The sequence below is a fragment of the Zingiber officinale genome, chromosome 8A (assembly GCF_018446385.1).
Source record: "Zingiber officinale cultivar Zhangliang chromosome 8A, Zo_v1.1, whole genome shotgun sequence".
NCBI lineage: Eukaryota > Viridiplantae > Streptophyta > Magnoliopsida > Zingiberales > Zingiberaceae > Zingiber > Zingiber officinale.
The window spans coordinates 99,978,761-100,003,548 of NC_056000.1; positions in this window are offsets into that span (position 1 = coordinate 99,978,761).

Here is a 24,788-nt window from a genome sequence, read left to right on the forward strand (position 1 = left end):
GTACTCGGGATGGGAAACCCTAAGTTTAGGGTTGTACCAGTCGACTGGTACTGGAACTAGTGGACTGGGGGTGAGCACAGAGAGGTTTTGTGCCCGAAATGGCTGGGATCAGTCGACTGGTCCTGGGACCAGTCGACTGGTAGATAGCCGTTGGAGAGCCGTTGGGCTGTCATCAGTCGACTGGTGCAAGGACCAGTCGACTGGTAACGGGCAAATCAGGTTCTAATTTGTTCCAAGCTCTATAAGAAGGATCTTGGTATGGCCGGCCAAGGCGACGAAATTAGACTTGGTTAAAGCCTAATTAGTAGTCACAAAAGTGCTTAAGGTTTCCCTTGTGTCCAAGAGGTCTTGGTGAGTTTGTGGTGAAGTTTCTCCACCCACAAGGAGGTTTGAGCTAGCCGGAGTTTCCGGGGACTAATCCACCGGCGGTTTGAGGGATCGTCCACCTTACAGACACGTCGTGGAGTAGGAGCATCATCTCCGAACCACGTTACATCGAACGTGTTAGCGGTTTGGTTTGCATTTCCTTTCTTTGTCTTGTATTTAGTTTAGCTTGTTTGTTTTTATTTGTATTCCGCTGCGCAAGCTAACAATAGTGTAGGAAGCTAAGGATTTGGGGGTGCCGTCTATCCAACCCCCCTTCAAGCCGGCCGCAAGATCCTCCAACAAGTGGTATCAGAGCAAGGACGCTCTCCGTTGGACTAACCGCCAAGGAAGCACAAGATGACCGGCTTGATAGAACCGCCAAAGTTTGAAGGCGAAGGCTTATGGGACTTCACATATTGGATGATGAAGATGAAGGTCTTCTTCAACACGGATTGGGACGCCATGATGGTGGTAAATGAACCATTCGAAGTCCCTAAAGACAAGAAAGGGAAGAAGCTACGACCACGGCATTGGACGGAGGAACAAACCACATGATCAAAGGCAAACGATAAGATAATATCAATTGTAATTGATATGTTGCCTAATAATATTGTGAGTCGTGTAGGTAAATATAAGAATGCCCATGAATTATGGAGCAAAGTGAAGAAATTTCCATGGGAGGAATTTTCACCTACACAAGAAGAAGAAGAAAAATCCGAAGAAAGTGATGAAGTGGTCCAAGAGGAGAAGAAGGACCAATCGGATGTGGAGCCCAAGGAGATGGTTTTAATAGCTCAAGAAGAGGAGGAGGAGCAATCGGAAGTTAACTCATGCTCAACTTCCGAGGAGGAGAAGGAGGATGAAGAAGCATCCTTAACATCCTCAAGGGTTGAAGAAGAATCCAAGACGGAGGAAGAAGAGATCTTAGAGGTCAACCTAGTGAGCACCTCCACCGAAGCAAAGTCAAAGGACCACATCATTTGCTTCGGTTGCAATGAGAAGGGACACTACAAGAGTAGGTGTCCAATGAGTAAGAGGAAGGTATCTCCTAAACTCAATTCAATTCCTTTAGAATCTAATTTGAGTTGTAGGAAGAAGAAGGAGAAGAAGCACATTAGATGCTTCACGTGTGGAGAACTTGGACACTACCACACAAGATGCTCAAGGAAGGGAGAGTTCAAGAAGTTGGAGCATCTAAAGAAGTGGGAGAAGAAGAAGAGGAGCTCAAGTCAAGGGGGAGCTTCAAGGGTAAGGGAGGTATACCCTAATTTGAAATGTAATTCAAATTCAAACTCTTATGTTCCCATGCATGTTAGGAAAAATAATGTTAATCATTATATGCCCATGCAAAATTTTGGTTTCAAATATCATGATAGGAGTAGGGTAATTGTAGATCAAAACCCTAGGAGACTCATTCATGAAAAATCTAGAAATGGTAGACCTAAGGAGACCCAAGACATTAATCCCAAGAAGGGGAGACACATGCCTAGAAAGGGTAGGTATAGGAATGTCCAAGGTGGACATATTGACTTTAGGGTTTGGAACCTAGAGAGGGAGAATCAAGCTTTGAAGTCAAAGCTTGATAATTTGGAGAAATTCCTTAAGAGATTCAATATTTGATCTAAAGGATTAAATATGGTGTTGGGTAGTCAAAGACCCAACAATGATAGATCGGGCGTGGGATACCGATATAGTCCCTCCAAGGTCAAAAGGAGACCATGTGCTAGGGTGGCACATGATAAGGGCAAGGGAGAGTCATCCAAGGCCAATAAAAAGAAATATGCTAGGGTTGCATATGATTATGGCAAGGATGATGTGTCCAAGGTCAAGAAGATAAGGAGATCTTCTAAGGGACATCATTGTGGTTTGGTCACAATAGATGAGTCACCTAGGGAGGTGGCTAAGGCTAAGAGCTCTAGAGGGAGCTCAATGAGTCAAGTTGGGACCCATGGCCAATGGATCTCAGGTGGCTTTTACTTGGGAGTCTAGAGGAGCCATGGAGTGTGCCAAATGGTCTTGAGATGGAATTGAGTCTCAAACCTATGGATTTGGCACGCATTGTGTGTGTTTCATGCAAGGAAATATAACATTGGGGTCATATAGCATGATAAATAGTTTTGGATGTATATATGCCATATAAACCAATGCTAGGGATGCATTGTGGGTTGGTTTGGGCAAATACATCAAAAGGAAGCCAAAACTAGGACTTTAGGTCAAGGTTCAATTGAACCATTTAGCTAGTTTTGGATTTTGTGTCAATCTTGGAATTGGTGATAGATACATTTTGTAATGTATTTTTCCCAAGTATAAACTAGTACAATAGACCTCTCCACAAAATTTGGGAATTTTTGGAGGTCTAGGGAATTTCTGGTGCATTTCTGAAGTTGGCCTTAAAAGGCTGATTTTTTCAGAAATAGGGTACCAGTCGACTGGTACAGATACCAATCGACTGGTAACAATGTTTTTGAGCACAGAATGGTTCTGTAAGCTCATTTTGACGAGGGCAGTTGACTGGTACCGACACCAGTCGACTGGTAACAGTATATTTCGACCACAGAATGGTTCTGTAAGGATGCGTCGAAGGGGCAGTCGACTGGCACTTAGGGCAGTCGACTGATACCAGCCTGAAAGTGTTTTCAGCGCTGATCTATGACCATGTCAACCCACTTAGATGTATGGGATCAAAGGGAGATTAATACATGAGTTTAGGGTCAGTTTGGATGATAAATTTTCAACAATTGGGATATTGTTGGAGAACTTTTTGAATGTTAGGCAAAGGGGGAGAAGTAAGGTTTAGTTGGGAAAACCTTAGTGCCTTTGAGTAGGGGGAGCCTTGGGATAGGTTCTTAAAAAGCCCTGTGGGAAAATCCTAGCTCAATGGGGAGTTTAGGTGTAGGGGGAGCCTTGTGATAGGTTCCAATGCATGGTGCATTTTCCATTTGGCGGTGTAAGTCCAAGTGTGTAGCCTTGGCATCGTAAGTCCATTCGGCGGTGTAAGTCCAAGTGTGTAGCCTTGGCAACGTAAGTCCATTCGGCGGTTGCCAAGTGTGTAGCCTTGGCAATGTAAGTCTATTCGGCGGTTGCCAAGTGTGTAGCCTTGGCAACGTAAGTCCATTCGGCGGTTGCCAAGTGTGTAGCCTAGGGAACGTAAGTCCATTCGGCATTATAAGTCCAAGTGTGTAGCCTTGGCATCGTAAGTCCATTCGGCGGAGTAAGTCCAAGTGTGTAGCCTTGGCATCGTAAGTCCATTGTATTAGCATGTTTATTTGCTATTTTTTCCCTAACTTAAACGTATTGCCAAACACCAAAAAGGGGGAGATTGTTGGAGCAATCCCAATGGTCCGCGGGACCATGTGTTTTGGTGTTTGGGCAAAGGGTTTAAGTTAGGTTTACCCTTATTATTTGATATGTGTACTTGAGTTGTGCAGGACTGCAGGTGACACATATGACTCAGGTTGACGACTTCGGGTCCGATGAAGGATGGAGCATCCGAGGGACCGTGGACAAGGCAGCGAGGACAAGGGCCGAGGGAAGCGACTTCGAGGCATACGCGAAGGATGGCATTGGAGACGAGCCGCGGGCTTGGATGCATCCGAGGGACGAGAGCCAAAGGAAGTAGGCTTGAAGGCAAGAGGTCAAGGCTGCAAAAGAAGAGTCAAGTGAGTCGTGAGGGTCAACGGAGAGAAATGTAGCAGTCAACGAGGGAACTGTAGCAGTCAATGGGGACTGAGCAGTTAACGGCACTGTAGCAATCGACTGGTGCACTGTAGCAGTCGACTGGTCGACTGATGCACTGTAGAGATAGCCGTTGAGAGAGCCATTGGGCTGGGACCAGTCGACTGGTAACGGGCAAATCAGGTTCTGATTTGTTCCAAGCTCTATAAGAAGGAGCTTGGTATGGCCAGCCAAGGCGACGAAATTAGACTTGGTTAAAACCTAATTAGTAGTCACAAAAGTGCTCAAGGTTTCCCTTGTGTCCAATAGGTCTTGGTGAGTTTGTGGTGAGGTTTCTCCACCCACAAGGAGGTTTGAGCTAGCCGGAGTTTCTGGGGACTAATCCACCGACGGATTGAGGGATCGCCCACCTTACGGACACGTCGTGGAGTAGGAGCATCATCTCCGAACCATGTTACATCGAACGTGTTAGCGGTTTGGTTTGCATTTCCGTTCTTTGTCTTGTAATTAGTTTATCTTGTTTGTTTTTATTTGTATTCCACTGCGCAAGCTAACAATAGTGTAGGAAGCTAAGGATTTGGGGGCGCCGTCTATCCAACCCCCCTTCAAGCCGGCCGCAAGATCCTCCAACACCTTCCTCCATATCGGATGAGCTTGTTTGCGGATCACTAGATTAAACTTCCATTTTGGATGACTATAGGAAGTTAATTAAGAGCGTGTGATCTTCCCCATTGGAAGAGGCACAATCTTATTAATGGACTTAGTATCAAGTAATGGTATACACTTAGGCACGTCTAATAGTATCCTCCCCATCGGAGTCACTGCTATTATTTGTGTGACTGAAGAAAACCAACTATTAATTTGTCAAATAAATAGGTTGACAAGATAATAAAATTAAAAATCCCTCTTACAAATGTTTGATTTTGTATACGTCCACACTATCGTGGCATACAAAATTCACGGTGTTTGAGGTAATTTTATTTGTCATAAAGATTTACTGACAAGATAATTAATGGGTAAACCCCTCCTCTTACAAATGTTTAATTTTGTATACGTCCACACTATCGTGGCATGCAAAATTCACGGTGTTTGAGGTGTTGGTAAATTTAAATAATATTGTTTGAGGAATCAATGTTATTTTAAATTCAAAAGTTTTGACCAAATATTTGATCAAAGAAATATCAACTATTAATTTTATTCGTCATAAAGTAAAGTTGACGAGAAAATAAAATCAATGGATAAAATCTCTTCTTTGATTTTGTATATGTCCACACTATCGTGGCATACAAAATTCATGGGGATTTTAAGGAATTGATCTTGACCAAATATTTTTGTGATTCTTAGGATTTAAAATGTTTGTCAATTCCCTAGTTGTTATAATATAGAAAAGACTTAGTAGTCCCGATTGTAATGATTGGAAATAGGACTTGGACATTAAGGTAGTCTGTCTTTTTAGAACTAAAGAACAATATAGGTGTATTTAATTCATTAGTTGAAACATGTTTAGTGGTGTTATCCACCATAACCTGGAGTGTAGATATAGATGCCATTAATCATGTCCGCAATTCATTGCAGGGTTCCAGGAAACCCGACAACTAAATGAAAATAAAAACACCGTCCACATAGGCACTACTATAAAAATGGCAGCTGTTGCAGTGGGAGATGTTTATCCTTTGATAAAATATGGATTTTAAGTAATTATCTTTACGTACCAAGTTTAGAAAGAACTAGTTTTCAGTTTTTAAACTATTCAAAGAACTTGATATTCTGCCTCTTTTAATAACAAAGTTGTTATTAAGAAAAAGAGGGAAGTTATCTGTTCTGGTACGTTGGTTAGCAATTTATAAATCCAATAACTCCCACGATGCAACAAATGAAAATTAGTAACATATCTTCTAACTTTAAGAGAAAGCAACCTTCGGAAATGAACCAATCATATCTTTGGCATCTAGGGCTAGGTTATATTAACTTGAGTAGGATTCATTGGTAGCTGATGAAATTTTGGGTTTATTGGTAGTGGAAATCTTTCTAACCTGCGAGTCTTACTTGGAAGGAAAAATAACCAAGAAGCTTTTAAGTATAAGGGGTATGGAGCCAAAGATACATTGGAATAGGTTCATTCTGATTTGTGTGATCCTATTACAAGAGTTAGTATCGAATATTTCGTCTATTTTATAGACAACTATTCAAGATACGGATACATTTACTTAATGTGTCGCAAGTCTAAGTGCTTTGATTAGTTCAAAGAGTACGAGGTTGATGTGGAGAAACGTCAAAGTAAAAGTATCAAGACACTACGTTGAGATCGTAGTGGCAAGTACCTCTTGGGAGAATTTAGGAGTCACTTATCAGAAGTAGGGATTCAATCCCAACTAACTGCACCTGGTACACCCCTACAGAATGGTGTAGAAAAAGGAAGGTATAGGACTCTTATGGAAATAAGTAGATTGATGATGAGTTATTTGGAAAATTACCAAATTCATTTTAAGGATATACTCTAGAAACGGAAGTGAACATAGTACCTTCCAAAGTCAGAACTCTCTACTCATATAGAATTGCTAAATAGGCATAAGCCTATTTTGAAGCATATTCGGATTCAGGTAGTCCAGCACATATGCTGAAGAGAGACAATGATAAGTTGGACAGGAATTCACTTGTTTGTAAGTTATCCTAGAGAAATGAAAGTAGGTTTATAGTCTTAAAAATCAGAAGGTTATTGTTAGCATCAAGGACCGATTTTTAGAAAAGGACTATGTAATAAACCACAAGCCCATAAGTAAATTTGTTCTTAAAGAAATTATAAAGGACATGTCTAATCTAGTACCAACTATACAAGATGAAATATCACAAGAAACTGCAACACGTATCACAATTGATACACAATTATAGACAATGCATCATCGTCGTGGGAGGGTTGTTAAACAACCAAAAGGATTCATGTTTTGGGAGAGTTTTTGGACTTGATCCCAAATGAACATGAGTCTGATCCCGAAAATATGATGAAGCACTCCAAGATAAAGATGCAGCATCTTGGCAAAGAGCAATGAATACAGAATTAGAATATATGTATTCTAATCAAATCTGGAAGCTTATAGAACCACCAGATGGTGTAAAAGCCATTGGGTGAAAATAGGTCTACAATAGGAAAAGATGGATAGACAGGAAGGTGGAAACTTTCAAAGCAAGACTTGATGAAAAAGGAAACTTTTTCACTAGTAGTCATGCTTAAGTCTATCCAGATTCTTTTATCTATTTGGCAAGAGGATGTCAAGACAGCATTCCTTAATGGAAGTCTTGAAGAAAGCATCCATACAAAGCAACCAGAAGGGTTCATTGCAAAGGGCAAAGAGCATTTTGTGTGCAAGCTCAATCAGTCTATGGACTAAGGCAAAGCTTCAAGGTCTTGGAACATCCGGTTTATCAAAGGAATCCAGACCTATGGATTTATTTAGTAACCGGATAAGTCTTGTGTATACAAAAAGTGTGATGGAAAAGTGGTGGTATTTCTTGAACTATACGTAGATAACATTTTTGGTAGTTGGAAACAATATCAAAATGTTGTCAGAAGTAAGGGTATGGTAGTCCAAACAAATCGATATGAAGGACTTGGGAGAATGTATATATTCTTGGGACCAAAGTAATAAGGGATCGCAAGAAAAGGATATTTTACTTATCCCAAGCTTCGTATATCGAAAAAAAATCCTTGCTCGTTTTAAGCATGCAAAACTCCAAGAAAGGTTTCTTACCTTTTTAGCATGGAGTAACTTTATCTAAAGAAATGTATCCGTAGACATCAAAGGAGATAGAGGATATGAAGGCAGTTCTTTATGCTTCGGCTGTCGGAAGCCTAATATATGCTATGCACGAGATCATAAATCTGTTTTACCAAGGGCATAATTAGCAGATATCAAAGTAACCCTAGACAAGGACATTGGACTGCAGTAAAGCATATATTGAAGTACCTTAGAGGCACTAGAGATTATATGCTAGCTTACAAGGCAGTTAATTTGGTCCCTGTGGGTTGCACGGATTTTGACTTCCAATCGGATAGGGACAATAGTAAGTTAACCTCGGGGTTTTGTGTTTATTTTAGGAGGTAAAGTCATAACTATGGAAGAGTGATAAGCATAGGTGCTTTTCGGACTCCACCATAGAAGCTGAGTATATGGCAAACCTTTGAGGTAGTCATAAAAGCTGAATGACTCAATAACCTCAAGATAGACTTAGATATGATTTCTGGTTTGTCCAAAGATTATTACAATTTATTGTAATAATAGTGGTGCAGTAGCAAACTCGAATAACCATGAGTCTATAAGGCAAGTAAACACAATAGAGCGCAAGTACCACCCAATACGAGAAATCGTATAAACGAGGACAAGTTGTTGCAGCCTAGATGATGACCTATAGATCTTTTCGCTAAGGCCCTTAAGGCAAGAGCTTTTGATGGGCATGTTGAAAGGTTGGGAATCAGATGTATGGCAGCAGATATAGCAGCTTAGTCTTTTAGTATAAGTGGGTGTCACGCCCCAGAGAAGTCCCTATCCAAAGAAATTTTGGCAGCACCTCCCCTGTACGGGTGACAATCTGAAGCATTTCTACAAGCATAATATACATCAGCCACAGGCAGCTGGAATATACACACAACCACGCAGTATATATATATATCATCAGCCCACACGGCTGGAACAAAACCAACACAACGGAAATGACAAAAACTCAATACAAACCAAAGCACAAAAACTGCTAGCCGGCTAGGCTTACACAACCAACAACCAATGCAAAATATCACATAACAACATCAACACTCCAAAAACAAAACCGGAGTACAAAGCTAAACAAACTGATACATAAACAAACAAAACATACGTGAAACCGATAATTCTTCTGATGTGACGTGGGGACCAGCAGACAGGATACTCCAAGCGACACCAAAACCAACCTGGTACCTGAAAAAGATAGAGTCCACGGGGGTGAGTTCAACAACTCAGCAGATACCTAGTTGACATGTATAGTAAACTATATCAAATAGTAATAGTTATGGAGTACAGTCTCCTGAACAAAAGAAGATAATGCAAAATAGAAAAGGCTGAAGAGTACTGTACTCACCAGGACCACCTATCAAAATAATCAGGTCGTCAGACCGGAAGTGTCATAAATCCTGTATGCATGTCAAACATATGCATCCATCCAAATGCAGCATATAAGTGCAGCAAACACAAACAGTAAATGCATAAATGCGTATGATGTCAATGATGCGTCCTAGTCACCCCTGACGCCAGTCAGTCATCTCACACCCAATGGTGAGACCGAGTGGGTAGGGCTGTGACAACCGTGCACTCTACCATCACTACACCTGATGAGTGACTGAGTGGATGGGATGCTGTTGGAGTACTCCTGTCCTCTGACCCCAAATCATAAATGGGAGAGCTCAATGCTCTCATCTCCCGATACACGATGACGGGGAGGTATCTCTGCCGGCTACCACGCTGAGTCACCTGACCAACGGAGCCAAACAGAGTCCACCGTCTGCCGGCTACCACGCTGCTACACTAAACGCCAGTGGAGCCAAACAGGGCGGAACTGTCTACCGGCTACCACGCTGAGTCCTCAGACTAATGGAGCAAAACAGTAGAACCGCCACACACCTGTCTGATATACCACTAACCCATGAGTGGTGGTGTGTTCAGTACATGTAACTGTCGATGTGCTCAACCATAGTGGAGCCGACAATCACGCAGCATGCAATCATGATGCATGACACTAAGCATGACAATAAACTGATCAGCATAACCATATCCATATACATAAAATGAGTATCATAATATCTATGGTCAAATACGAAGATCTAAAGTACACAGGTCAGATAAGATATCAAAAACCTAGGTCCTGAACATAACAAGCATAGTATGTCACTACCTCACTGAGCATATATATAATTATATGGGTACTAGCATAAAATGCATAACAGGTGAACAAACAAGCATGTAACGAGTATCCGGTAGTGACGTACCGAAACAAGGACGAACATAATTATTACTAAAGGCTATAATCTACTAGACATATCAACAAGACATATCAAAAAGATAAGTCAAGGTACCCGCCTCAACAGAAGATCGTATCCAGAAATCCTACGTCGAGGCGCCTGTCTCGAATCAAAGTCCTGTATATCAAACGTATAATTAGCTATACCAACAAGCATCTAATAGCTAAACCAAATTCCTAATTCAATTAGGAAACTTCATTTATCTTCACTCAATCCATCCATTATCTCTTAACACCTAAATTTATTAAGCATCATGAATCATTTACCAAATCCAAAGCAGGGATAAAATCAACTCTAAAACTCACCCAATTCCACCCTGATGTTGCCTCACTAACGGCGCATCCTCACATCAGTAATAGTGGTCGAGACCAAGCGAAGCTCCAATGTGACCGTCGGCAGCAGGATACTCCGCTGATGACTCACAACCAGAAAAACCTACTGCCGGAACTTTGTCAGAAGGTTCTTACTCTTGGTAATAATAACCAGAGAAGGCGAAATCATTGTCCCTTCAAATCACCACCTTAATCCACAATTAATACACCCATAAATCTCTAAATTCACATTCAACTTGCTTAAATCATCTGCATGAAATAACTTAGATAAGGCAAAGTCGTTACCCCTAATCTCCTGTTGGTGGTAGTTCTTCGGCGATTACAGAAGGCTGGTGTTGAACACAACAATGATGTAATCAGCATACACATTCGTGTGTGTTGTGCGCTGAGAACAGAAGGCACAACTAGCAGCAGTAGTCGACGGCTTGACAGCCAAGAGGAGTTCGATGGGGTTAGTTGCTCGCAAGGACCACCGGTCCAGATGGAGACGTCAGGCAGAGATGCCCGGAGAAAGCTCCATCCTAGGGCACGTGTGGCTGCAGTGGAGTCGGAAATGCGTCTGCGCAGAGAGGCAGCAGAGGAAAAAGTCGACATCGGTAAAAGGCCCAGCGTGGAGAAGGCCGGCACTAGGGTTTCTGTGGGATGAAGCGACGCCACCTCGGCTTGGCAGTGAAAGCTAGGGCACAGCAGCGATCGGGGCGATGAGCAGAGGGAAAGCTGATCGGGCTCGGCTTCTCTTTGGTCGACGGTTTGTATCCGCTAGAGAAGAAGCGTTGCAAGTGGGGAAGGCGATCAGGCTCGGGAAGAAAAATAGGTGGTCGGCGCCGAGAGAGAGGAAAGGGTGGGATCGGCGTCGGGAGAAAAGGGGAAGAAATAAGGGAAGAAATGAAACTGTCGGAGAGTAGTTCGGCGGGGAAGAAGAATAAAAAGAAAATAAAAATAGGAAAAGAAAAAAAACTTTTCCTCGTTCAGTGAGGTAGCCTAAACAGGCTTTTCCGGGCCACGTTTTTAACCACGTAACCTGAGTCATACGAGCTCCGAAAATTCCAGAAATATTTCTAAAAATTCCAGAAAATTCTCTTATCCTTATTCATCATTTTTACGGTATTTTACATTCTCCCCCACTAATAAAAATTTGGTCCCCAAATTTCGTTATCTACCATCTGCAAGTACTAGCAAACGCTAAACAGTATAAATGTTGAATGGAACCATAACTTACATACCTCAAGTGAAAAGGTGAGGGTATCGAGCTCGGATAGTATCCTCGAGCTCCCAGGTAGCCTCCTCATCCGAATGATGCTGCCATCCGACTCCATTATTAACCAGTCGGATTGTCTTGTTCCGCAACTGACGCTCTTTCCAGTCCAGAACCCGTACCGGAACCTCCTCGAAGGTAACGTCAGGCTGAATAGGAACTGAGATATCTGTCGGCACATGTGCCGAGTCGGATATATATATCTCCTCAGCATAGACACATGAAATACATTGTGCACGCCTACCAAGGACGGTGGTAGTGCTAGCCAGTAAGCTACCGCTCCAATCCTCTCCAAGATCTGGAAAGGTCCAATGTATCGTGGAGCAGGCTTACCTCTGAGGCCAATCTCTTCACCCCTTTCGTGGGTGAAGCTCGCAGAAATACATGGTCGCAAATGGAGAACTCTAAGAGTCTTCGACTCCGGTTAGCATAACTCTTCTGGCAGTCCTGTGCCTCTGACACTCTCCGTCTAATAGTACGGACCAAGTCCGCCTCATGCTGAGCTCTATGAGGTCCCAACAACTGGGCCTCCCCAACCTCATCCAGAGGGTGGGTGTCCGACAAGGTCTACCATACAACGCTTCAACGGTGGCATTTGGATAGTGGAAGGCAAACCGTTGTTTTAGACGAACTCTACCAATAGCAAATGGTCCTCCCAACTGCCCCTAAGATCCAATACACAAGACCTCAACAAGTCCTCTAGAGTCTAAATGGACCACTCTACTGTCCATCTGTCTGCGGATGGAAAGCTGTACTAAATCGGAGCTGCGTGCCCAAGGTCTGCTGCAGACTCTGCCAGAAACGAGACGTGAACCGGGGGTGTCTATCCGAAATGATAGTCAAGGGAACACCATGTAATCTGATGATCTCCCAGTAATACAGATCTGCCAATCGATCCAGGGAATCAGTCCTCCGGATCGCTAAGAAGTGCGCGGATTTGGTTAATCGATCAACGATTACCCAAATCGCGTCATGACCTCGTCGTGTCCTCGGCAATCCCACCACAAAGTCCATAGTAATATGTTCCCATTTCCACTCAGGAATAGGAATCCGCTGAAGTAATCCAGCAGGTCTCTGGTGTTCAGCCTTCACCTGCTGACAGACAAGACATCTAGCTACAAATTCCGCAATGTCTTTCTTCATACCGTTCCACCAGTAAGAACGCCTCAAATCTCGATACATGTGGGTCCCGCCTGGTTGGATCGTAGATCAAGAGCGATGATCTTCCTGAAGTAGCTCCTGTAAGACCGGATGAGACTGAAGTACGCATAATCTGCCTCGGAAGTGTATAACACCCTCCTCGTCTCGTGTGAACTCGGTTTGCTGCTCGGAAACTATCTGGCTGCAAATAAACTACAAATACTGATCAGCAGCCCAGGGCTCTCGTATCCTCGTCCTGATCAACGACTGAGCAACCATGGTAACCAGAGTACCCTGCTCTGTCTGTCCTTACCCCTCAAGGCCTAAATCGGAGGAACCTTAAATCAAGTCTGTGACCACAACTCGGTGGCAAGCTAAAGTCCCTCCGGACTTCCTGCTAAGCGCATCGGCAACCACATTAGCTAACCCGGGTAATAACTAATGGTACAAATCGTAATCTTTCAGAAATTTCATCCTTCTCCTCAGTCGGAGATTAAGTTTCTTTCTAAGTGAACAGATATTTGAGACTCTTATGGTCAGTGAGAATCTCAAATGAAATGTCATACAGATAATGCCGCCAAATCTTCAAGGCAAAACTAATGGCGATCAACGACAAGTCACGTACTGGGTAGTTCTCCTCATGTTCCTTCAACTGACGAAAAGCATAGGAGACTATCATACCGTGCTGCATCAGAACAGCGCTCAAACCCTGAATAGATGCGTCGGTGCAGAGGACATATCCGTCCTCTCCAGAAGGTAAAAATTCAAAATCGGAGCCGACACTAGTCTCCGCTTCAGCTCCTAGAAGCTGGTCTTGTCATCCTCAATCCAAGTGAACTTCACGCCTTTCCAGGTCAGGCGTGTCAGTGACATAGCTATCCGAGAGAAACCCTCAACGTATCTCCGGAATTATCGAGCCAAACAGAGGAAATTACGAGCTTCCTGTATAGACTCTGTCTACTCTCAATGGTAACAACCTCTATCTCCTGTGGAACCATGGTATACTCCTACTGGTGACCGTGTGTCCCAAAATATCTCACAAAAGACAATCAAAATACGCACTACTGATCTTCACATATAGATGTTTCCGTCAAAACATCTCTAGAACTATGCGAATATGGTGTACGTGACTCACCTCAGATCTGAAATAGATCACAACATCGTCAACAAGACAATGGAAATCGATCCAAACATCCTAGGGATACCCAAATCATCGAGTCCATGCTAACATCTAGGGCACCGCAAGCCATAATGGTAAAACCAAGACACATAATGTCCGTATCACAGACATTCCTAACCATAAGATCCTCAACAATAAATAGATCTGATCACCAACGATATAAATCACCAAAGAATAGATCCTCCAGTGTGAGAGCAACGCTCCACCACACGAAATACCACATATGTGAGAGCAACGCTCTACCACAAGAAATCCTCCTTATGTGGGAGTAACACTCCACTACAAATAATCCGAAATATGTATTTGCAATAAATATGGGAGAATACTCCGCTACAAGCGATCCGCAATATGTGGGAGCAACGCTCCACCACAACAATCCATAACATAAGTGGGAGCAACGCTCCACCACAAACAATACATAAGTGCCCAAAGCACCTAACTATCCAGCTAGAGACTGCACGAGATCTCTCTACCACAGATCACTGTGGGTAGCCTAGGGTATAATCACCTAGTAAGCAATCAAATTCATAGTCAACTCTATCATCATCCTAGTGGGTCGGTCACCCACTAATAGGATAATTAGTTGACAGGATAATACAACAAATATCATAATGTAGACATTTAACATTCTACATTTAACATAGGTAGAATTATCATGATGCTACCAACCATACATCTAGCACACGTGCACACACAACATATGTATGATCGACATAATCCTCCAATTATTATACACCAAACACACACACAACTCAGGTATATTCAGTATGATACCTCCAGAAATACCTACCGAACACGTGTGTAAAAATCAACGTAGGTATAATCAACAATACACCTCCAATAATACTCACAACACATACCAAATGAGTATAATCACTTAATACTTCCAATAAAACCTAATAAACATAAGTGTACTCACAAATCACACATAATCAACAAGATACCTCAGATACCACACCAAACACATATATACCTATCACAACACCGATGTAGACGACAAGATACTTCCAATATGCCAATCAGACACGTACAGCTACTAAATAGCTATAATCCACGAGGAACCTACAATAACCATATCTAGATGGGAATACTCACACTACCTGCAAATGAACTATCCATCATAGAACTCCTTCAACTCATAACAATCATATATACACGAAACAAAGATAAGAATAATCAACATATTTGACTCAATCAACCTGACATTCTGAAACGACAGGGTCACCTTCTAAGTTATCCAACTAGATACATACCATCTAAAATTAAAGTACCCATAGAATAGGATATATCGATCCTCTATAGACTGACCAAAATCGACAATGATATACGATCAACTCAATCTTTTCCACGTCAGTACAAAACATGTACTCAAATGTGCTCTAGATACCAAACTAAGCACAAGCAACCCAAAGATTCAGATTAGACCAATAAAGCTAAATCGGTCATCTACTAACTAATCAAGAATACCTTAATCCTCCATAAGCTACTAAGGTATATCAATCTATGACTACCCAAGTCGACAAACGTAAATCAATTTTCTATTGACTGATCTAACCAGAGTATATTAATCATCTACCAACGAAAACTAACTAAAGTATATCGGTATTCTATTGGCTAAGTCAACTAGAATATATAGTTACTAGTCACTACCTAGCTAATAATAGCATAGGCCGGTATATGTCTCAATCTGCTATCTAACTAGCAGTAACAGAAGCTAAACCTACTGGTAATATGATATGAAAATTTACCAGAAACTATAATCCTTGATCTCTATTAAGGTCTACCATGATCAGTGGTTTACCTAACACATAAAATATATGTTATATCAACTAGACAAGTACTAATAAAAAAATGCTAATACATGTCATAAATTGTAATAGTCAACAGGGCATATATTAACATAAGGTAAGATGACAGTATACCAACATACCTCCTACAGCTTGGAGATGTCCAGCCGCTGTCAGGTCCCAAAACCCAAAAAGTCACATCGAGAAGATCAAAACACGAAATCCGAAATACAGGGAAAATAAGACTCGTAAGTCGATCTCTGATACCAAATAAATTAATATCAGATAAATCTAAAAAATCCAAAACACATAGAAAGTATCGTATACCTGCTCTGATACCACTAAATTATCACGCCCCAGAGAAGTCCCTGTCTGAAGAAATTTCGGCAGCACCTCCCCTGTACGGGTGACAATCTGAAGCATTTCTACAGGCATAATATACATCAGTCACAGGCGGCTGGAATATACACACAACCACGCAGTTATATATATATATATCATCAGCCCACACGGCTGGAACAAAACCAACACAACGGAAATGACAAAAACTTAATACAAACCAAAGCACAAAAACTGCTAGCCGGCTAGGCTTACACAACCAACAACCAATGCAAAATATCACATAACAACATCAACACTCCAAAAACAAAACCGGAGTACAAAGCTAAACAAACTGATACATAAACAAACAAAACATACGTGAAACCGATAAGTCTTCTGATGTGACGTGGGGACCAGCAGACAGGATACTCCAAGCGACACCAAAACCAACCTGGTACCTGAAAAAGATAGAGTCCACGGGGGTGAGTTCAACAACTCAGCAGATACCTAGTTGACATGTATAGTAAACTATATCAAATAGTAATAGTTATGGAGTACAGTCTCCTGAACAAAAGAAGATAATTCAAAATAGAAAAGGCTGAAGAGTACTGTACTCACCAGGACCACCTATCAGAATAATCAGGTCGTCAGACCGGAAGTGTCATAAATCCTGTATGCATGTCAAACATATGCATCCATCCAAATGCAGCATATAAGTGCAACAAACACAAACAGTAAATGCATAAATGCGTATGATGTCAATGATGCGTCCTAGTCACCCCTGACGCCAGTCAGTCATCTCACACCCAATGGTGAGACCGAGTGGGTAGGGCTATGATAACCGTGCACTCTACCATCACTACACTTGATGAGTGACTGAGTGGACGGGATGCTGTTGGAGTACTCCTGTCCTCTGACCCCAAATCATAAATGGGGGAGCTCAATGCTCTCATCTCCCGATACACGATGACGGGGAGGTATCTCTGCCGGCTACCACGCTGAGTCACCTGACCAACGGAGCCAAACAGAGTCCACCGTCTACCGGCTACCACGCTGCTACACTAAATGCCAGCGGAGCCAAACAGAGCGGAACTGTCTGTTTGCTACCACGCTGAGTCCTCAGACCAACGGAGCCAAACAGCAGAACCGCCACACACCTGTCTGATATACCACTAACCCATGAGTGGTGGTGTGTGCAGTACATGTAACTGTCGATGTGCTCAACCATAGTGGAGCCGACAATCGTGCAACATGCAATCATGATGCATGACACTAAGCATGGCAATAAACTGATCAGCATAACCATATCCATATACATAAAATGAGTATCATAATATCTATGGTCAAATACGAAGATCTAAAGTACACAGGTCAGATAGGATATCAAAAACCTAGGTCCTGAACATAACAAGCATGGTATGTCACTACCTCACTGAGCATATATAGAATCATATGGGTACTAGCATAAAATGCATAACAGGTGAACAAACAAGCATGTAACGAGTATCCGGTAGTGACGTACCGAAACAAGGACGAACATAATTATTACTAAAGGCTATAATCTACTAGACATATCAACAAGACATATCAAAAAGATAAGTCAATGTACCCGCCTCAACAGAAGATCGTATCCAGAAATCCTACGTCGAGGCGCCTGTCTCGAATCAAAGTCCTGTATATCAAACGTATAATTAGCTATACCAACAAGCATCTAATAGCTAAACCAAATTCCTAATTCAATTAGGAAACTTCATTTATCTTCACTCAATCCATCCATTATCTCTTAACACCTAAATTTATTAAGCATCATGAATCATTTACCAAATCCAAAGCAGGGATAAAATCAACTCTAAAACTCACCCAATTCCACCCTGATGTTGCCTCACTAACGGCGCATCCTCACATCACTAATAGTGGTCGAGACCAAGCGAAGCTCCAATGTGACCGTCGGCAGCAGGATACTCCGCTGATGACTCACAACCAGAAAAACCTACTGCCGGAACTTTGTCAGAAGGTTCTTACTCTTGGTAATAATAACCAGAGAAGGCGAAATCATTGTCCCTTCAAATCACCACCTCAATCCACAATTAATACACCCATAAATCTCTAAATTCACATTCAACTTTCTTAAATCATCTGCATGAAATAACTTAGATAGGGCAAAGTCGTTACCCCTAATCTCCTGTTGGTGGTAGTTCTTCGACGATTGCAGAAGGCTGGTGTTGAACACAACAATGATGTAATCAGCATACACATTCGTGTGTGTTGTGCGCTGAGAACAAAAGGCACAACTAGCAGCAGTAGTCGACGGCTTGACAGCCAAGAGGAGTTCGATGGGGTTAGTTGCTCGCAAGGACCACCGGTCCAGATGGAGACGTCAGGCAGAGATGCCCGGAGAAAGCTCCATCCTAGGGCACGCGTGGCTGCAGTGGAGTCGGAAATGCGTCTGCGCAGAGAGGCAGCAGAGGAAGAAGTCGGCATCGGTAAAAGGCCCAGCGTGGAGAAGACCGGCGCTAGGGTTTCTGTGGGATGCAGCGACGCCACCTCGGCTTGGCAGTGAAAGCTAGGGCACAGCAGCGATCGGGGCGATGAGCAGAGGGAAAGCTGATCGGGCTCGGCTTCTCTTTGGTCGACGGTTTGTATTCACTAGAGAAGAAGCGTTGCAAGTGGGGAAGGCGATCAGGCTCGGGAAGAAAAATAGGTGGTCGGCGCCGAGAGAGAGGAAAGGGTGGGATCGGCGTCGGGAGAAAAGGGGAAGAAATAAGGGAAGAAATGAAACTGTCGGAGAGTAGTTCGGCGGGGAAGAAGAATAAAAAGAAAATAAAAATAGGAAAAGAAATAAAACTTTTCCTCGTTCAGTGAGGTAGCCTAAACAAGCTTTTCCGGGCCACGTTTTTAACCACGTAACCTGAGTCATACGAGCTCCGAAAAATTCCAGAAAAATTTCTAAAAATTCCAGAAAATTCTCTTATCCTTATTCATCATTTTTCCGGTATTTTACATTGGGGGATTGTTAGGATGTATACTAAAAGTCTAGCTTTTGGTATAAACATTTATCTAGAAATAAGAATCACATTGGTCCAATGTCTACATTTATAATAAATGTAGTTGTTAATTCAATTAATTTATATTGTAGATAACATGGTGTGTGGTGTCATACACAGAGGATCATGTTATCAGTACCTTATAAATTATAAACAGTAGCTCACGACCAAGATGGAAAGGAACAAACCATTGGAAGGTCGTAGTGTAATTAGGTATTAGTTTATCTTAACTATATAATTACACTAGTACACCTAGAGTGTATTGAGTAGGACCATTAGAGATCGTTTCTTTTTATACTGACTTTATAAAGGAACAAAGACCTCAGTTATTATGGAAGTGTGTGATCTTAATCCTAATATAATAACAAGCACATATATTTGTAATTTATTTCTTTAATTTATCAATGGGTGAGATTTAGTTCGATAAATCAATAAGCCCGATAAGTTGGGAAATGATATCACTTATAGTGTGTGTTGTTGATTATAGAAGGAAACTGTGTCCTAGTAATCTAGGTTGAGAATGTCCCCAAGAGGATCTCATAAGGATTGTCATGTTAAACCCTGCAGGTGGATTTAGTCCGACATGACGATGAAGATGAATGGTACTACTCTTGGAGCTAGATATTAATTAAGTGAGTTGTCAGTAACTTACTTAATTAGTGGGCATTTGTTATCTTAAACCTAGGGAGACTAACACACTCATAATAAGAAGGAGCCCAAAATGTAATTTGGGATTAGTGCGGTAGTTCAATAATAGTTCTTTAGTAGAATGAATTATTATTGATGAAATTAAGTTGTGTGTTCGGGGCGAACATGGGATGCTTAATTTCATCGGAAGACCAAAACCAATTCCTCCTCTCGGTCCCTATCGTAGCCTCTTGTATATAGAGATTTATACCCACCACATACCCACCTTCTTACCCATCCAATGGGGCCGGCTAAGCTAGCTTGGAACCCAAGCTAGGGCCGGCCAAGACCAAGAGGATGAGCCAAGTTGGTGGCCGGCCAAAGCTTGGGTCCCAAGCTTAGGTGGCCAGCCACTAGAGTATTAAAAGGATTTTTATTAAAATTATTTCTTATGTGGATATCAAGGTTTTTAAAAGAGAGTTTAAAAATTAAAAATTTCCTTTTATAGCTTTCTACAAAAGATTAAGAGAAGAGATTAATCTCTTTCCTTATTTGTAGATTAAAAGGATGGTTTTAATTTTTGGTAAAAACTTTCCTTATTTGTAAATCATCTACATGTTTAAAAGAGAGTTTAAAGTTTGAAATCTTTCCTTATTTGTTGATTAAAAGGTGGATTTTAAATTTTAAGAAAACTTTCCTTTTTAACTATGTTCATGATTTAAAAGAGAGTTTAAAAATTAAATATTCTCTTTTATAAGTTTCTACAAAAGATTAAGAAAAGATTTGATATCTTTCCTTATTTATAGATTAAAAGAGATTTTAATTTTTAGAGATAACTTTCTTTTTATCCACATGTTTAAAAGAAAGATTTTAATTTATTAAATTTCCTTTTTATAAACCATGAAGGGATAAAAATTATTAGAGAAATTTTATTTTAAAATTTCCGGAAACAAATTAGGAAGGTTTTAATTCTTGATTGAATTAAATTTCCTTTGCTTAGATTATTGTGGTCGGCCATGTTGATTAATAAAAGAGAAATTGATTTTATATCAATTAAATTTATTTTTCATAGCAAAGGAATTAAGAAAGTTTTTATTAAAATTTCCTTATTTGCCAAGACCAAGGATTATAAAAAAGGGGGTAGAGGTGCCTTCATGAGAAGAACTTTATTCTATTTTTCTCCCTCTTTTTCTTCCTTGGTGTGGCCGGCCATCCTCTCCTCCTCTCTTCTCTTTGATGGCCGAACCTCATCCTTCTTGTGGAGATTCATATGGTGGTCGGATCAAGTTTAGAGAAGAAGAAGAAGAAGAAGGAGAGAAAGAAAGCTTTGTTTCTAGCATCCCTTGGAGCATAGTGGTGGTGGCCGAACCTCTTCATCCTAGGAGAAGTTTTGATGGCCGAAACTTGCAAGGAAGAAGAAGGTGCTTGGTGGTTCTCGTCTTGGAAGATCATTGCCCACACAATGTCCGGGATTAGAAGAGGAATACGGTAGAAGACCTAGAGGTTTTTATTTGCAAAAGAAAAGGTATACTAGTATTTAATTTCCGCATCATACTAGTTTTATTTCTTTGTAAAAATACCAAATACAAGCGGCATGTGATTCTAGGTTTCGAATTAGTTTTCGATGTTGTGTTCTTTTGTTTTCTTTTCGAACTTGTGTTTCGATTGTTCTTTTTGGTTAACCTAGAGTTATTTAAGGAAATTAAATATTAGCTTTCCTTAAAAGGCTTTGTCTAGTCGGTGGTGGTTGTTCCCATATCCAAGAAGGTCATGTGCCTCGCCACGTCAGTACTGGAAGCCAATTTTGGAAATAGATATTTAATTGTCTTCGTAACCTAGGTGATTTGGATCAAACGTGTTAAGTTCCGCAGGAGATCCAAGTCTAAACCTAAAAGAACAAATAAGTTAAACTTAGGATCAAACGTGTAAAGTTCCGCAGGCGATCCAAGTTTAATTTAAAAGAACACATGGTAGCTAGGAAAAGGTTCAGACCTTTGTACAAAATTTTTGTACAGTGGAACTGTTAGACTTTCCGAGTAGCAACCAACACTCTACATATATCTAGATATGTCTATGAAGCTTTTACTGCAACTCGAGTGCAAGTTTCTTTCGATTTGAGGTATACAGTGTTGGAGGATCGGTGGCCGCTAGAGGGAGGGTGAATAGCGTCTCACCCAAATCGAAGGCTTCCTACGTATTCGTTAGTGCGCAAGCGAAATAATTCAATACAAATTACGAATACGAAAGCTAAAGATAAAGAAAAGAACAAGCAAACCAATGCACGTCGATGTAAGGTGGTTCGGAGATGATGCTCCTACTCCACGGCTGTCCGTAAGGTGGACGATCCCTCAATCCGTCGGTGAATTAGTCCCCGGAAACTCCGGCTAGCTCAAACCACTCCTTGTGGGTGGAGAAACCTCACCACAACTTCAACCAAGAACACTTGGACACAAGAGTGTTGGGTTCTTCGAGCCGCGAAAACCGCTTTTTCGCGTCGCGGAAACCCCGAAGGACCCAAAGCCGTAGATCCGTGCAAAGATTCGTATAAAAAAATTCGAAAAACTATTTCTTGTACGAGTTCAAAAACTGATCTACTACTTAGATCTATGAGGAAAAAGTGTTTACCCTTGATGTGATGCCCTTCGCGTTCCCGCTCGTCCAAATGATGCCGGATCTCAAGACCGTCAAGCACCGGTCCTCTAGAAGTATCCACACGGACACACTAGATGGAGATGACCAAAAACCAAGGTGTGCTAGCACGTATGTGGTTCGACCAAGGGAGGAGAGGGAGAGGGAGAGCTTGAGAGAGAGAAGGAGGAAGATGCACACAAGTAAATGAAAAATGAATTTTTTCACCCAAAAACCAAGTGGCCGACCACATTTCAAAATTCACATTAATTGCATTAATTGCAATTAATATGAAACCATAAAATCACATTAATTGCATTAATTGCAATTAATATGAAACCATTAAGAGAGTGGCTTTGTTACTTCCATGAGGTGGCACCCATGATGATGTGGAACATCATTATTGGTCCACCTAATGCCAACTCACCAATGAGGTGGCAAAAAGGTCAAGTCAAAATTGACCTTTGGTCTTCATTCTCAAGTCAAGTCAAACTTGACTCAATCTCTACCATGGTGGATCTAATCCAACCATTTGATTCGAGCCAACTTAATATAATGAATCTAATTCATTAAATTAAATTGATTCAATGAGTCAAAATCTAAATTAGACTCATTTAACACATGAATCAACTTGAGTCGAACTCAAGTTAGCCCAATTAGGATTACTCTTAATCCAATTTGATTCATCAAATGAATCTAATCCTCTTGGTTCATCATATGAACCTAATCTCCACCAAATTGTCCTAAGTGTGTGACCCTATAGGTTCTTGTAACGTTGGCAATGCCCTAAACTCATTTAGGAGCATAAGTAATGAGCGGTATCTAGCAACACATCATTACTACCCAAGTTACAAGAATGTCGAGATCCGACATCACCTTGTGACTACCAATTGTGACTACTCACAAAATAATGACAAGTGTCCTTCTATCCTAGACATCTAGATTGATCAATATGAGGCATAGACCGTGTCATCCTCTAATCAATCTAAATCTTGAACTCCAAGTTAGACTCACTCGATCAAATGAGCTCAACATCTAATGTTGACTCATTTAGGGACCATGCGCTTAGTGGTCTCACTCTATCAAGAATAGCGATGTCGCTCCCGTCATATGGGAGGGATAGATCCCATCTACATCACTCACATCCCTCTGCATAATTCGTTACATACCCAGTAATCGCCTTTATAGTCCACCCAGTTACGGGTGACGTTTGACGAAACTAAAGTACATAACTCCTTATGTAGGGATCCATGGTGACTTCAGGTCTAAGGACTAATAGTCATACTAATAGCCACATGAGAAAGTATATGACACTCATATAACGATCCATGATACTTTCTCATGGCGGGTCATTCAGTATACATTCTCTAATGCATACCCATGTGTCAGCTTGATATCTCTATATCCATGACTTGTGAGATCAAGTCATCGAGCTGACCTACATGCTAGTCTTATTGTATTAACATTGTCCCTGAATGCTAATACTCGACTAGGAATGATTTAGAGTAGTGTTCCCTATATCATCTCACGATCGATTCAACTAATCGATTGATATAGGTATGAACCTTCTACTCAAGGACGCTATTATACTTAGTCTATTTGGCACTAATATAAATAAGTATAATAACCAAACAAATGCCTTTATTAATATACAAGAATATGATATACATGAGTCCGTACAATCATCAAATGATTGGCTCTAGGGCTCTAACTAACAATCTCCCACTAGCACTAGTGCCAATCAGTATAGGCTCTAAGGCCTAAAGACCTAGTGTGACCATCATGCTTCCTTTGTGCCAAAGCCTTGGTCAAGGGATCTGCGATGTTAGCCTCTTTAGGTACTCTACAAATCTTCACATCTCCTCTATCGATAATCTCTCGAATGAGATGGAAGCACCGTAGTATGTGCTTGGTCCGCTGGTGTGAGCGAGGTTCCTTCGCCTGTGCTATAGCTCCATTGTTGTCACAATAGAGCTCAATTGGGTCAGCGATGCTAGGAACCACCCCAAGTTCAATGATGAACTTGCGGATCCAAACAGCCTCCTTTGCTGCCTCTGATGCAGCAATATACTCGGCTTCTGTTGTAGAATCAGCTACTGTATCCTGCTTCGAACTCTTCCAGCTGAAAATACGAACCCTGACTGCTATCGGTAATCATCCTGATCGGTCTAAAAGCTGGCATCACTGTAACCCTTTACAGTTAGCTCATCATTGCCTCCATATATCAAGAAATATTCTTTAGTCCTTCGTAAGTACTTAAGAATATTCTTGACCGCTATCCAGTGACTTTCACTTGGATCTGACTGGTATCTACTCGTCATGCTCAAAGCATACGAGACATCAGGTCGAGTACACAGCATGGCGTACATGATCGATCCTATGGCTGAGGC